Genomic DNA, 13,182 nt, shown 5'->3' on the forward strand with positions numbered 1-13,182 from the left:
CATACCGATGACAACACACCCCTAAACTCCAGATAACCACACTCAACAGTTTCATGTAGATGTTAAATAACATGGGGGACAGAACTGATCCCTGTGGAACCCCATACTGGAGAATCCATGAGGCCAAGCAATATTCCCCAAGCACTACTTTCTAGAGCCAACCATCCAAGTAGGAGCGAAACCACCGCAATGCAGTGCCTCCCACTCCCAGCTCAGAGAATGAATCTCCCCAGAAGGACACCATGGTTGATGGTATCGGAAGCCGCCAAGAGATCAAGGAGAATCAACAAGGTTACACTCCTCCTGTCTCTCTCTTGACATAGGTCAACATCCAGAGTGACTAAGGCTGTTTCCATGCCAAACCCTGGCCTGAACTCCAACTGAAATGGCTCTAGATAATCGGTCTCATCCATGAGTGTCTGGAGCTGGTTGGCAACCACCCACTCAAGAACCTTGCCCAGGAAAGGAACATTTGCCACTGGCCTAAAATTACTAAGATTTTCCAGGTCCAGGGAGGGCTTCTTTAGGAGTAGTCTCACTACCGCTTCTTTGAGGCGGCCCGGGACCAGTCCCTCTCACAAGGATGCATTAATCACCTCCCTGGCCCAGCCAGTTGTTCCTTCCCTGCCAGTTTTTATCAGCCAAGAGGGGCAAGGATCCAGTACGGAAGTGGTTGCATGAACCTGTCCAAGCACCTTGTCAACGTCCTCAAGCTGTACCAACTGAAACTCATCCAGGAGAACAGGACAAGGCTGTGCTTTGGATACATCACCAGATTGACTTGCTATAACACTGGAGTCCAAGTCCCAGTGAATGCAAGAGATCTTATCCTGGAAGTGCCTAGCAAATGCATTACAGTGGGCCTCAGAGGGGTCTACAGTGTCCTTAGGGCTGGCATGTAATAGCCCCGGGATGACTCTGAAGAGCTTCACTGGGTGGCAGATAGAATATTCAATAGAAGATAGGGATGTCAGAGAATTTCTCCACGAATCTCAGGGAGGCCGAATGCCAGGGCATTCGGCCCCCTGAAATTGGTGGAGAAACGGTCTGCCCCCCCACCCCCCCGGGACAGGACTTACCTTGGGCAAATCCTCCTGGCAGCGGTGGCTCCGGCGGCGGTTTGGCGGCGGTGGTGGCAGCGGCCCGTCTTCCAAGTGAAAAACAAACAAACAAACAAACAAGCAAACGTGATAGGCTACGTAAAGATTTACATAGCCTATCACGGCTAGATTTTTAAAAAAAACACCGCGATAGGCTACGTAAATGTTTATGTAGCCTATCACGGCTGACTTTGCGGGGGAAAAAAAAGTGCGTACCCAAATGGCGGCGCCCATGGGCACCGCCATTTGCGTTCCTTATTTTGGCACATGTAGTCTATGCAAACATTTACGTAGACTACGGGGAAAATAAGGGCAACACAAATAGCGTTGCCCTTATATTCGCCGCAGTCTACGTAAATGTTTATGTAGATTACACGTGCCAAAATAAGGAACGCAAATGGCGGTGCCCATGGTAGGGGTGCACGAAAGTCCCTTACCTGTCCTCGAAGCTTTTCGCAGTGGGGGGGAGGCGCTTCGCTGCTCCCCCCACGAAATTCAGGCCGGGGGGGAGGCTTTCCGCCTCGCCCGGCCGAAATTCAGGCCAGGGAGGAGGCGCCTCGCCTTGCCCGGCCACGAACAAAAAAGTTAAAAAAAAAAAAAACGCCCCCGTGATAGGCTACGTGACGATTACCGTAGCCTATCACGGCTAGATCTGCAAAGTCAGCCGTGATAGGCCCCCATAGGGAGCTGCCATTCGCGTTCCTTATTTGGTCGCTGTAGTCTACGTAAATCTTTACGTAGACTACGGCGAAAATAAGGGCAACACTATTTGCTATTTTCGCCGTAGTCTACGTAAAGATTTACGTAGACTACAGCGACCAAATAAGGAACGAGAATTTATCCTTACGTGCTTTTTTTTTTTTTAAGTCACCAGTGATAGGCTACGTGACGATTTACGTAGCCTATCATGGCTGACTTTGCAAATCTAGCCGTGATAGGCTACGTTAATCGTCACGTAGCCTATCACGGGGGCGTTTTTTTTTTCCTTTTATTGGAATGGCAGCGGCGGCAGCAGCCGGTCAAAAGACCGGCTGCCGCTCCCACCCCGGACGAAGACCCGCCGAACCGCCGGCTGAACCGCCAAACCACCATTTCCACTCTTGTAAAAGAAAAAAAAGAAAGAAAGAAAAAGAAAGATGTGATAGGCTATGTAAATCTTTACGTAGCCTATCATGGCTGGGTGGGTTAAAAAAAAAAAAAACCACGTACGCAAATGGCGGCGGCTATGGCCGCTGCGATTTGCATTCCTTATTTTTGCCCTCTTAATCTATGTAAATATTTATGTAGGCTATGACGGCGAAAATCAAGGGGAACGCAAATAGCATAGCAGGCACTATTTGCGTCCCTTTTTGATTCCCTGTTTTAGCCTAGGGGTGCACAAAAGTCACTTACCTGGTCTCGCAGCTTGCTTCGCGGTGGGGGGGAGGAGCTTCACTGCTCCCCCCGAAGTTCAGGCCGGGGGGGAGGCTTCCCTCCTCGCCCGGCCGAAATTCAGGCCGGTGGGGAGGCTTCCCGCCTCTCCGGGCTGAAATTCAGGCCGGGGAGGAGGCGCTTCGCCTCGCCCGGCTGCGAAATAAAAGTTAAAAAAAAATGCCCCCGTGATAGGCTACCTGACGATTTACGTAGCCTATCACGGCTAGATCTGCAAAGTCAGCCGTGATAGGCTACGTTAATCGTCACATAGCCTATCATGGGTGACTTAAAAAAAAAAAAAAGCGCGTACGCAAATGGCGGCCCCCATAGGGAGCAGCCATTCACATTCCTTATTTGGAATAAATAACGCAAATATCATTGCCGTTATTTTCGCCATAGTCTACATAATGTTTACGTAGACTACAGCGACCAAATAAGGAACACGAATGGCGGCTCCCTATGGGGGCCGCCATTAGCCGTATGTGCTTTTTTCCTTTTTTTTTTAAGTCACCCGTGATAGGCTACATGACGATTTACGTATCCTATCACAGCTGACTTTGCAAATCTAGCTGTGATAGGCTACATTAATCATAATGTAGCCTATCACGGGGGCGTTTTTTTTTTTTTACTTTGCTTGGAATGGCGGCGGTGTCAGCCGGTCAAAAGACCGGCTGCCGCCCCTGCCCCTGTCGAAGCCCTGCCGAACCGCTGCTGCGACCCGCCACCGGGAGCGACATTCGGGAAAGGTAAGTCCCATCCCGGGGGGGGCGGGGGGCAGGGCGAGCACGGAGAATTTCTCCCCGAAACTACTTCGGGGGGCCAAATACATTGGCACTCAGCCCCCCGAAGTTTCAGGGAGAAATTCTCCCCCATCCCTATTTTAGCCTATGTAAATATTTACGTAGGCTAAAACGGTGAATCAGAAAGGGACACAAATAGCGCCTGCTATGCTATTTGCGTTCCCCTTGATTTTCGCCGTCATAGTCTACGTAAATATTTACATAGGCTAAAATGGTGAATCAAAAAGGGACACAAATAGCGCCCGCTAAGCTATTTGCGTTCCCCTTGATTTTCACTGTCATAGTCTACGTAAATATTTACGTAGATTAAGAGGGCAAAAATAAGGAACGCAAATGGCGGCGGCCATAGCCTCTGCCATTTGCGTACACGGTTTTGTTTTTTTTACCCAGAGCCCTCCGCGGCCGGAAATCTGGCTGTGGACGGCTCTGGCCTGGCTGGGCCTGGCCGGCTGCTCCGTGGAGTTGCCGCAGAGCACAGCCGGCCTCGGAGAATTCCGGGGGGCAGGAACGGAGCGCCTCCCCCCCGGTGAGCATTCCGGGAGAAGGGACGGAACGCCCCCCCCCATCAACATAATCCATGAACAGGTAAGTGACTTTCGTACATCCCTAAGCAAGATTATTTTTTTTGCCACCCTCACTGCCCCTGAATATACTTTACCATAGGCACATACCAGCATTCGATTGCATCCACTAGGATTTCTTCTTCATCTATACTCAAGCCATTTCCTATTTTGTTTCACTGCTCTCAGCTCTGGCGTACACCATGGAGCAGTTCAAGCTCCACTCAGGAGAGGGTGCTCAGAAGCAATCATGGCAACTACCCGGGTCATTTCCACTTTCCATTCCACAGATCAACCAGAGTTTCGACAGGAGAGCTCACCATATTAGCCAGAAACTTCCCCAGAGTCCTCTGGAAACCATCCGGATCCATTAGCCTCTAGGGGTGAACCATTTTAATAGGTCCCCACACTTGCAGAGGGGAAAAGCTGCTGTAAGTCTAAACCTCAGCAGCTAATGATATGACCATGACAAGGGGACTGATGCAAAGTTTCCCACCTTCAGACCACCTTCTCCAAGGCCAGTTGAGAAAATCAAGTCTAGAGTATACCCTGCTACATGCGTTAGGCCGATGACATGCTGGGACAGTCCCATGGTCATCATGGAAGCCATGAAATCCTGAGCCACCCCACACAAGGTGCCCTCAGTGTCAATGTTGACATCCCCCAGAACCAACAGTCTGGGGGATCACAACAACACACCTGAGACCACCTCTGTCAGCTCAGATAGGAAGTCTGTTGAGCAGCAGGGTGGGTGGTACACCAACAGAGTCCCCAATCTGTCCCACTGGCTCAAAACAAGGAGCAAAGACTCCAGACCAGGAGTCACATGGACAGGGAGCCTGCAGAGGGAGATGGAGTTCCTATAGACCACAGCAGCCCCCCACCCCCACCCCTCAGGTCTTCCTTGATGCTGAAACAAGTACCCTGGTGGGCAAAGCTGGGAGAGACAAACTCCTCTCTGCTCACCCACTGAGGTTTCGGTTATACATGCCAGATCGGCTGCTTCATCCACTATTAAGTCATGGATGAGGGAGGTCTTACTTTGAGCCAATCTGGCATTTAAAAGCAGCATCCGGAGACCTGAGGGCTGGCTGATAGGGCAACCACCATGCCTGTGGCTGGGGGGAGGGATGGAACATGGCACAGCCGTTAACTGTCTGGGCCGTGTTCCCCTAACCTGGCTAGCCCTCCTCCCAATGCCATATCTCCCTTGATCCGCAACCACACTAATTGGGGCCCCCTCAAGTACCCTGACTTGGCCATATATCTTCTCTCCCAGGCACATAACAGGATCCTAAGCAAAACAAAAGCAAAACCAACCCCCACACATAGAAGCCACAGAACCAGTCAACCCAGTGTTAGGGAGGTGGCTCTTGCCATTGCATCTTCCCCAAAGCGGTCCTCCAAAAGGGCGACTCTGCCTTCGGCATTGCTGCCACCAGGGTGCTGCCGCCCTGCAGCAGAGATGGGCATATAAGAGTCTTCCCAGGAAGCTTGGACCCAGCTGGCCCAAATCAGCTGTAATTAGCCCAGGGGAGTTTTTTTCCCTCTTCAGCTCCAGCCGGGGGGGGGGGCTTCTCACTGGCAGCAACACAGTCCCAGGCAGGCCAATAAGATGGTAAGTTGGCCCACCTCCTGCTGTTCGATGTTCTGGCTGCCTTGCCCTGCTTGGTCCAGGCTTCAAATGGGTTAGTGGTGTCACCATGGTGTTGTGTGTGTTTTTTTAGAGGATCGTTTTATTTGGAGCAAATAAAACATGCAGTACTGAATCTACTCAGGCAAAAGATAGTAAGGATGGACGAAAGTCCCTTACCTGATCCCTATGCTTCCTTCGCAGTGGGGGGGAGGGGCTCCATCCCTCCCCCCGAAATTCTGGCCGGGGGGTAGGCGCCCTGTCCATCCCCGCCAAAATTCTGGCCAGGGGGAGGCACCCCGTCCCTCCCCACTGAAATTCTGGCCGGGGGGGAGGCACCCCGTCCCTCCAGCCGCAAAACCTCGTCTCCTGCCAGGACGCAAATGGCGGCGGCCATAGCCGCCGCCGTTTGCGTCCCTGCAGTCAGCCGTGATAGGCTACGTAAATGTTTACATAGCCTATTACGGCTGACTTTAAAAAAAAAAAGTGCGTACGCAAATGGAGGCGGCCATGGGCACCGCCATTTGCGTTCCTTATTTTGGCACATGTAGTCTACGTAAACATTTACGTGGACTACTGCAAAAATAAGGGCAATGCTATTTGCGTTCCCCTTATTTCCGCCATAGTCTACGTAAATGTTTACGTAGACTACACGTGCCAAAATAAGGAATGCAAATGGCGGCACCCATGGGTGCCGCCATTTGCGTACGCGCTTTTTTTTTTCCCCCAAAGTCAGCCCTGACTTTTTACCCTGACATTTACGTAGCCTATCACGGTGTTTTTTTTTAATCTAGCCGGGCCCATGATAGGCTATGTAAATCTTTACATAGCCTATCATGTTTGTTTGTTTGTTTGTTTGTTTGTTTTACTTGGAAATGGTGGTGGTGACAGCTGGTCGGAAGACCGGCCGCCGCTGCACCGCCACCAAACCGCCGCCAAACCACCGCCGAACCGCCGCCGAACCGCCGCCAGAGCTGCCGTCTCCAGGGACATTCAAGCAAGGTAAGTCCCGTCCCGGGGGGGGGGGCGGGGGGGCAGACTGTTTCTCCACCAATTTCGGGGGGCTGAATGTGCTGGCATTCAGCCTCCCCGAGATTCGTGGAGAAATTCTCTGACATCCCTAGGTTTGTAGGAGAGGGTCTGGGACAGTGCAGAACTAATGAGTTGGGAGAACAAGAGCTAATGAATGGTGGACAATGGAGCTCCCTTTCTTCTTGGTACCTGGAGTGCCAGGGGAGGTATTTTTGCTGTGTGTTTCTACCTCCCCACACACACAATTTTCTCCCTAAGCCACTTATCAATATATTATTTAGCTTCATATGAGCTCTTTGAGGGAATTGATGCTTGCAGGTTGCTTTTATATAGCCACAGGAATAATTTTATAAGAGGAGGTGGGGTGGTTGGTTTTGTGGTGTGTGTTTTTTTTAATTATTCTAAAGCCTAATGATTCCATTCATCTGAAAATCAAGACTCTTTGTTCTATCAGCAGGAAACTGAGGCAGGTAAAATCCATTACTTGTGAGTATGACAATTGGGGCTGATCAAAAAAATACTTCCCCATATTCTCAGACCCACTCAAGAAGTGCATGTGGGGAATCACTTTCATCACATTCTCAAGAGAAATTCTGAAGAAAATCTTTCAGGGGCTTGGAACTTACTGTTTGTTTTGTGTTTGTTTTTTGGCAGAGAGTAGCAGTTGGAGGCTACTCCTTTTTCTTTCTTTTCAACTTGTTTTTCTTTCTTCTTTTTAAACAGTTTTTGTCATTGCTTTCCCATGGCGACAGCAGTCCCCCTCCCTAACATCCTATTTAAAAACTTTAAAGATGCCTGCTTCTCTCTTAGAGCCTTTAACATAGTCAAACACACACACAAATGAAAGGAGGTGCCAGCCAAATCATCTTACTCCCAGCACTCTACTGCTCTTCTGGGGAAGGAAGGGAGATCATGCAGGACATCCCAAATCGCCAGTCCAGCTTGGGGCATGGGGGAATGTCTCTGCATCCAAGCTGCTGCAACTTTGAAATGGCAATCCAGGATGTTTACTTGTGAGTAAACATCATTGCAGTCAATGGTTTGATTCCCAGGTAACCATGCACGCTGATCAGGCTCCTCAGTTGATGATTCCATTTATGGAATATAATATGAAGTACTGTTAGAGAGGAAGGGGTGCCTTTGAGCATGTGTAGATTGCCTTTATCCCACCACCACAGAGTCACCAAAACCTTGACTGCCACTTCTTTATTAGAATAATTGCAGGCTCTTCACATCGCTTTTCCCCACCAAATCCCCTGCCGAAAATCTGACAATTCCTCTTCTGGATCAGGAGTGAATTCTAGATATGTTTGATATTACCTCCAAGATCCCTTCCAATTCTAACATTCTGTGATTTTATGATACGATTATTCCTGTTTTTTGGACATATTAAACATTACATTACAAAAAGAGGTATATTTTAAAGAATGTTTGTTGAGGTTACTTTTTTATATCTAGGCATGGACAAATCTGTATGTTTCAGTTTCTACAACTTTCAGACATTTTGAATCACAAGTTCATTCCATGAATTTCCATCCCCTTTCTAGGGGTGAACGAAAGTCACTTACCTTTTCTCGCAGCTTGTTCGCGGTGGGGGGGAGCGCTTCGCTGCTCCCCCCGCAAAGTTCAGGCCGGGGGGGGAGGCTTCCCGCCTCGCCCGGCCGAAATTCAGGCCGGGGAGGAGGCTTCCCGCCTCGCCCGGCCGCGAACACGAAAGTAAAAAAAACAAAAAAACAACGTCCCCTGATAGGCTACGTGACGATTCACGTAGCCTATCACGGCTAGATCTGGAAAGTCAGCCGTGATAGGCTACGTGAATCGTCACGTAGCCTATCACGGGTAACTTTACAAAAAAAAAAAAAGCACGTACGCGAATGGCGGCCCCCATAGGGAGCCGCCATTCGCGTTCCTTATTTAGTTGCTGTAGTCTAGGTAAATGTTTACGTAGACTACGGCGAAAATAAGGGCAACGCTATTTGCGTTGCCCTTATTTTCGCCGTAGTCTACGTAAACATTGACATAGACTACAGTGACCAAATAAGGAAGGGGAATGGCGGCTCCCTATGGGGGCCGCCATTCGCGTACGCGCTTTTTTTTTTTTTTTAAAGTCACCCGTGATAGGCTACGTGACGATTCACGTAGCCTATCACAGCTGACTTTGCAAATCTTGCCGTGATAGGCTACGTGAATCGTCACGTAGCCTATCAGGGGACGTGTTTGTTTTTTTTTCTTTCATTGCAATGGCGGGGGCGGCAGCCGGTCGAAAGACCGGCTGCCGCTCCCGCCCCGCTCGAACACCGGACGAACCGCCAGCCGGACCCGCCGCCGGGAGGGACATTCAGGGAAGGTAAGTCCCATCCCGGGGGGGGGGGCGGGGGGCGGGGGGGCGGAGGATTTCTCCCCGAAACTTGTTCGGGGGGCCGAACACGTTGGCGCTCGGCCCCCCGAAGTTTCGGGGAGAAATTCTCCGCCATCCCTACCCCTTTCCACATCAGTTTGCGATTTGTTTTGGTAAAAAAATCCCTGTGAAATTTCATATGTATTTTTGTACTCAGTTCTTTTAGTGAATGCATTGTACACATTTCTGCTAATCTATGGAATTTCATGTGCATTTCTCCTAATGCACATATTAGCAGAAATGTGTACAAAAAGTAGGGAGGTCAGAGAAATCCACAATTGAGTCATAGGTGTTCGGATTTTTATGAATCCGACCCATGGATTTTGCAGTCGACCAGCTTTTCCCCAATTGGACAGATTCCGTAGCCTTACAGACCATTTTTCTATTTTTCCTGCATTTTTCACAAATTGAGTAATGGAAAAATATGCATTAAAAAAAAGAAGAAGCTAAAAATGTGAATTTCCCCCCATAGGCTAAAGTGTGGAAATGCAGGAGAGGGGGCGTGGATTTGTGCATTTGCAACAAACCTGATTCCATCAATGAGTAGATAGCAGAATGAAAGGCATGTGGCAATCCAAGAAATGCAGACAGAGTGGATTTTAGACAATCCATACATCCCTAACAAAAAGGCATACATGCGCAGAAATGCACACAAAAGTGCATACGTTATTAGAAACGTGTACAAAAATGCATACATTTTTGTACACATTTTTTTTTTTATTGGAGAGCGGCATCACAAAATTCAGAGAAGTGTTAAAACTGAATGATAATTGTGTTCCAGTTCACGTATTGAAGTGCAAATTAGGTCAGTTCATATTAAAATGTGAACCAAGCTAATTTCTCCACCATCCCCATTTATTCTTCATGATAACAAGAGAGATGGGCACAACTTGATGAATCACAGCTCAGTGGTAATTTACATGCATAAAATCCCAGGTTCCAAAGCCCATCACCTTCAAGGCTGGGAAAGGGTCTAACCCCCGGGAGCGGGGGATGTTGCTAATCATTGTACACAATACTGACAATACACAACCTAACAATCACATCTCATCTAAAACATCCCTGAGTGGTGCCTCTGTTTACCTACTGGTTGTTTTCCCCCTTATGCTCATATTACACATACAGGAGCCATGCCCCCTGCCAAAAAAAGATTAGTTCCACCAGCAAGTTAAAACAACAACACACCTGAGAAATCCTATTAAATGCATCATGTAAACAATTCCATGATTACAGACTATTTGTCATAGTTTCTTCTATTATTTCCTCAGCTTTCCCCCATTTTTTTAAAAAAATATATCTTTAAAACAAGAACTCTAGAACTGGGCATAAATAATACTTTACTTGTATACATATTATCACTTTTTAAATAGAGTATTCATTATGTCCGAATAAATAACCTGAATTAGATAAATGCTGGGCTTCCTTTAAAGCAGCAAGTAGAAGAGCTCTCCAATATACAGGCAGTTAGGGAAGAAAAAAAAGATACCGTATACTTTATTTGACAAAAGTATTGTGTTTACTGTTTGTGTATTTGTATATGTGCATTCTTTCAGTGCTGGCTGTTGCGTTCTGAGTTCCATAAACCCAATAACAGCACATCACTGAATATCACTTCAGGGAACTTAAGAACGTACAAACAGGATGGTGAAGGACGGACCACATAACAGCTGTCAGAGAATTCACTTGGAGACGTACAAAACCACTGTCTCACTTCCACATACATTTTTGATAACTACTCTAAGCCCCAGCTCCAATACGCCATGTTCATTCAACTTTTGTTCTTTCCTTTTGAAATAAATATTTTATCCATGTCACATGTGTCTTATTAATGTGTGTGTGTGTATGTGTGTGTGTGTGTGACTATTACTGTTATAACACAGAGATTTCATTTCATTTCATTTATTATATTTCTATACTGTGCCATAGCCAAAGATCCCTGGGAGGTTCACAATTTTTTTTACAAAAAACATCTACAGAAAAACATAAACAGATAGCACACACGTATCAAAAAACATTTTTAAACAACAAAAGACAATCCAGAACCTGATTAAAAACTCATTACATGGTGCCAAATGCCTGGAAAAGGAGGGCAGTTTTCACATGGGCCCAATTTTAGTGATGTACAAAACTCACTTACCTTTCCGTGGAATTGTTTGTGGGGAGGGGAGGTGCTCCGTCCCTCCCCCCGGAATCCTTGACGGGGGGAGGCGATCTGGTCCTCCCCCCTGGAATCCTGTCCGGCCGGCTCCACTCTGCGGTGGTTCCGCGGAGCAGCTGGCCAGGCCCATCCGCAGCCGGAGTTCTGGCTGCGGACAGGCTGCTGCGCATGCAAATGGCGGCCACCGTAGCGGCCGCCATTTGCATCCAGACAGCCTGCCGTGATAGGCTACATAAGTATTTACGTAGCCTATCACGGCTAACCCCCCCCCAAAAAAAACCCAGCGTACGCAAATGGCGGCGGCTACAGTGGCCGCCATATGTGTTCCCTATTTTTTGCCGTTCTAGCCTACGAAAATATTTACGTAGGCTATTACGGTGAAAAAAAGGGGAACGCAAATAGCGTAGTGGGCGCTATTTGCATTCCTTTTTTTTCTCGCCATAATAGCCTACATAAATATTTACATAGGCTAGAACGGCGAAAAATAGGGAACGCAAATGGCAGCCGCCGTTGCCACCGCCATTTGCGTATGCTGGATTTTTTTTGGGGGGGGTTAGCCATGATAGGCTACGTAAATACTTACGTAGCCTATCACAGCTGCAAGGATGCCAATGGCGGCCGCAGCAGCCCGGCCGCGGCCGGCCAGGAGACCAGCTGCCAGAGCTGCCAGAGCCGCCGCTGCCACCGGAACTGCCACCTACCGTATCCGGTCGTAGTCCCCTCCCCCGCCTGTCCATATACAGCTGTGTTTGTATTTCCCTCTTGTCTAATCACAGCTCTCGACAGCCCCATGTCTTCTTCTGGCTACTGATCACATAGCTTCCTCAGCAGCCCCCGTTTCCTCAGCAACAAGCAAAGGGCTGGATGTGCGCGCACTTGTCTGATCTCAGAAGCTAAGCGGTGTTGGCCCCAGTCAGTAGTTGGATGGGCGACTGCCTGGGAATCAGGCTTCCTGCACTGAGCAGGGGATTGTTGTATCCCTTCAAATGAGATTAAGTTTTACCCCCTCCAGATGTGTTTTTTTTAAAATTAAGGCATTATCCTCGCAGAATTGGGGCTTCTTCGCGATGTTGTTGTTGTTTTTTTCTAATTCAGGCATGATCTTTGAATAGGGATGTACAAAACACCTACCTGGCTCCACGCCGGGCAATCCGCGGTGGGGGGAGGCGCTCTGTCCCTCCCCCCGGGATCCTGCCTGGCTGGCTCCACTCCGCGGCCAAGCCGCGGAGCCGCCGGCCAGCTCTAGCCGCCCACAGCCAGACATCCGGCCACTGGGCAGCCCTGCAGGGATGCTAATGGCGGCTGTCATAGCCACCGCCAATTGCATCCCTGTATTGAGCCATGATAGGCTACGTAAATATTTACATAGCCTATCACGGCAGGGGGGAAAACCCCAGCATACACAAATGGCGGTAGCCACCGCCATTTGCGTACACTGGGTTTCCCCCTCCCCGCCATGATAGGCTAGATAAATACTTATGTAGCCTATCACGGCCTCCGCAGGGACGCAAATGGCATCCCTGCATTAGCCGTGATAGGCTACGTAAGTATTTACATGGCCTATCATCGCTATGAAGAGGAGGAAGCGAATGGCGGCTGCAGGATGGCTGCCATTCTCAAAGCAGCATGGATGGGAGCAGGTAAGTGCTCCATTTCACACGTCTTTCATGGGGTGGGTGGGCGGGGGCTTCGTTCCGCGACGGATTTCGGGGGGCCGAATGCACTGGCATTTGGCCTCACTGAGATCTGTCGCGGAATTCTCTCGCATCCCTATCTTTGAAGATTTGAAGTTGTGAAGCTTCACAACTTCGAATCTTTGAAGATCATTCCTCAATTAGGAAAAAAAAAAACATACCAGAGAAGCCCCGATTCTGTGAGGATAACGCCTTAATTTAAAAAAAAAACCATCTGGAGTGGGGGATAGGAGGGGGTAAAACTTGGTAAAACTGATTCCCAAGCGGTCAACCATCAAACTACTGACTGGGCTCGACCCCGCTTAGCATCCAAGATCAGACAAGCACGCACAGGAAAACAGCAGGAAAACAGCACAGCGCTCGAGTGTGAACCGAGCTTGTGCATTCGATGAAG

Source organism: Heloderma suspectum, chromosome 3, assembly GCF_057233095.1.
Source record: "Heloderma suspectum isolate Gila_16-S chromosome 3, 16-S_ref, whole genome shotgun sequence".
NCBI lineage: Eukaryota > Metazoa > Chordata > Lepidosauria > Squamata > Helodermatidae > Heloderma > Heloderma suspectum.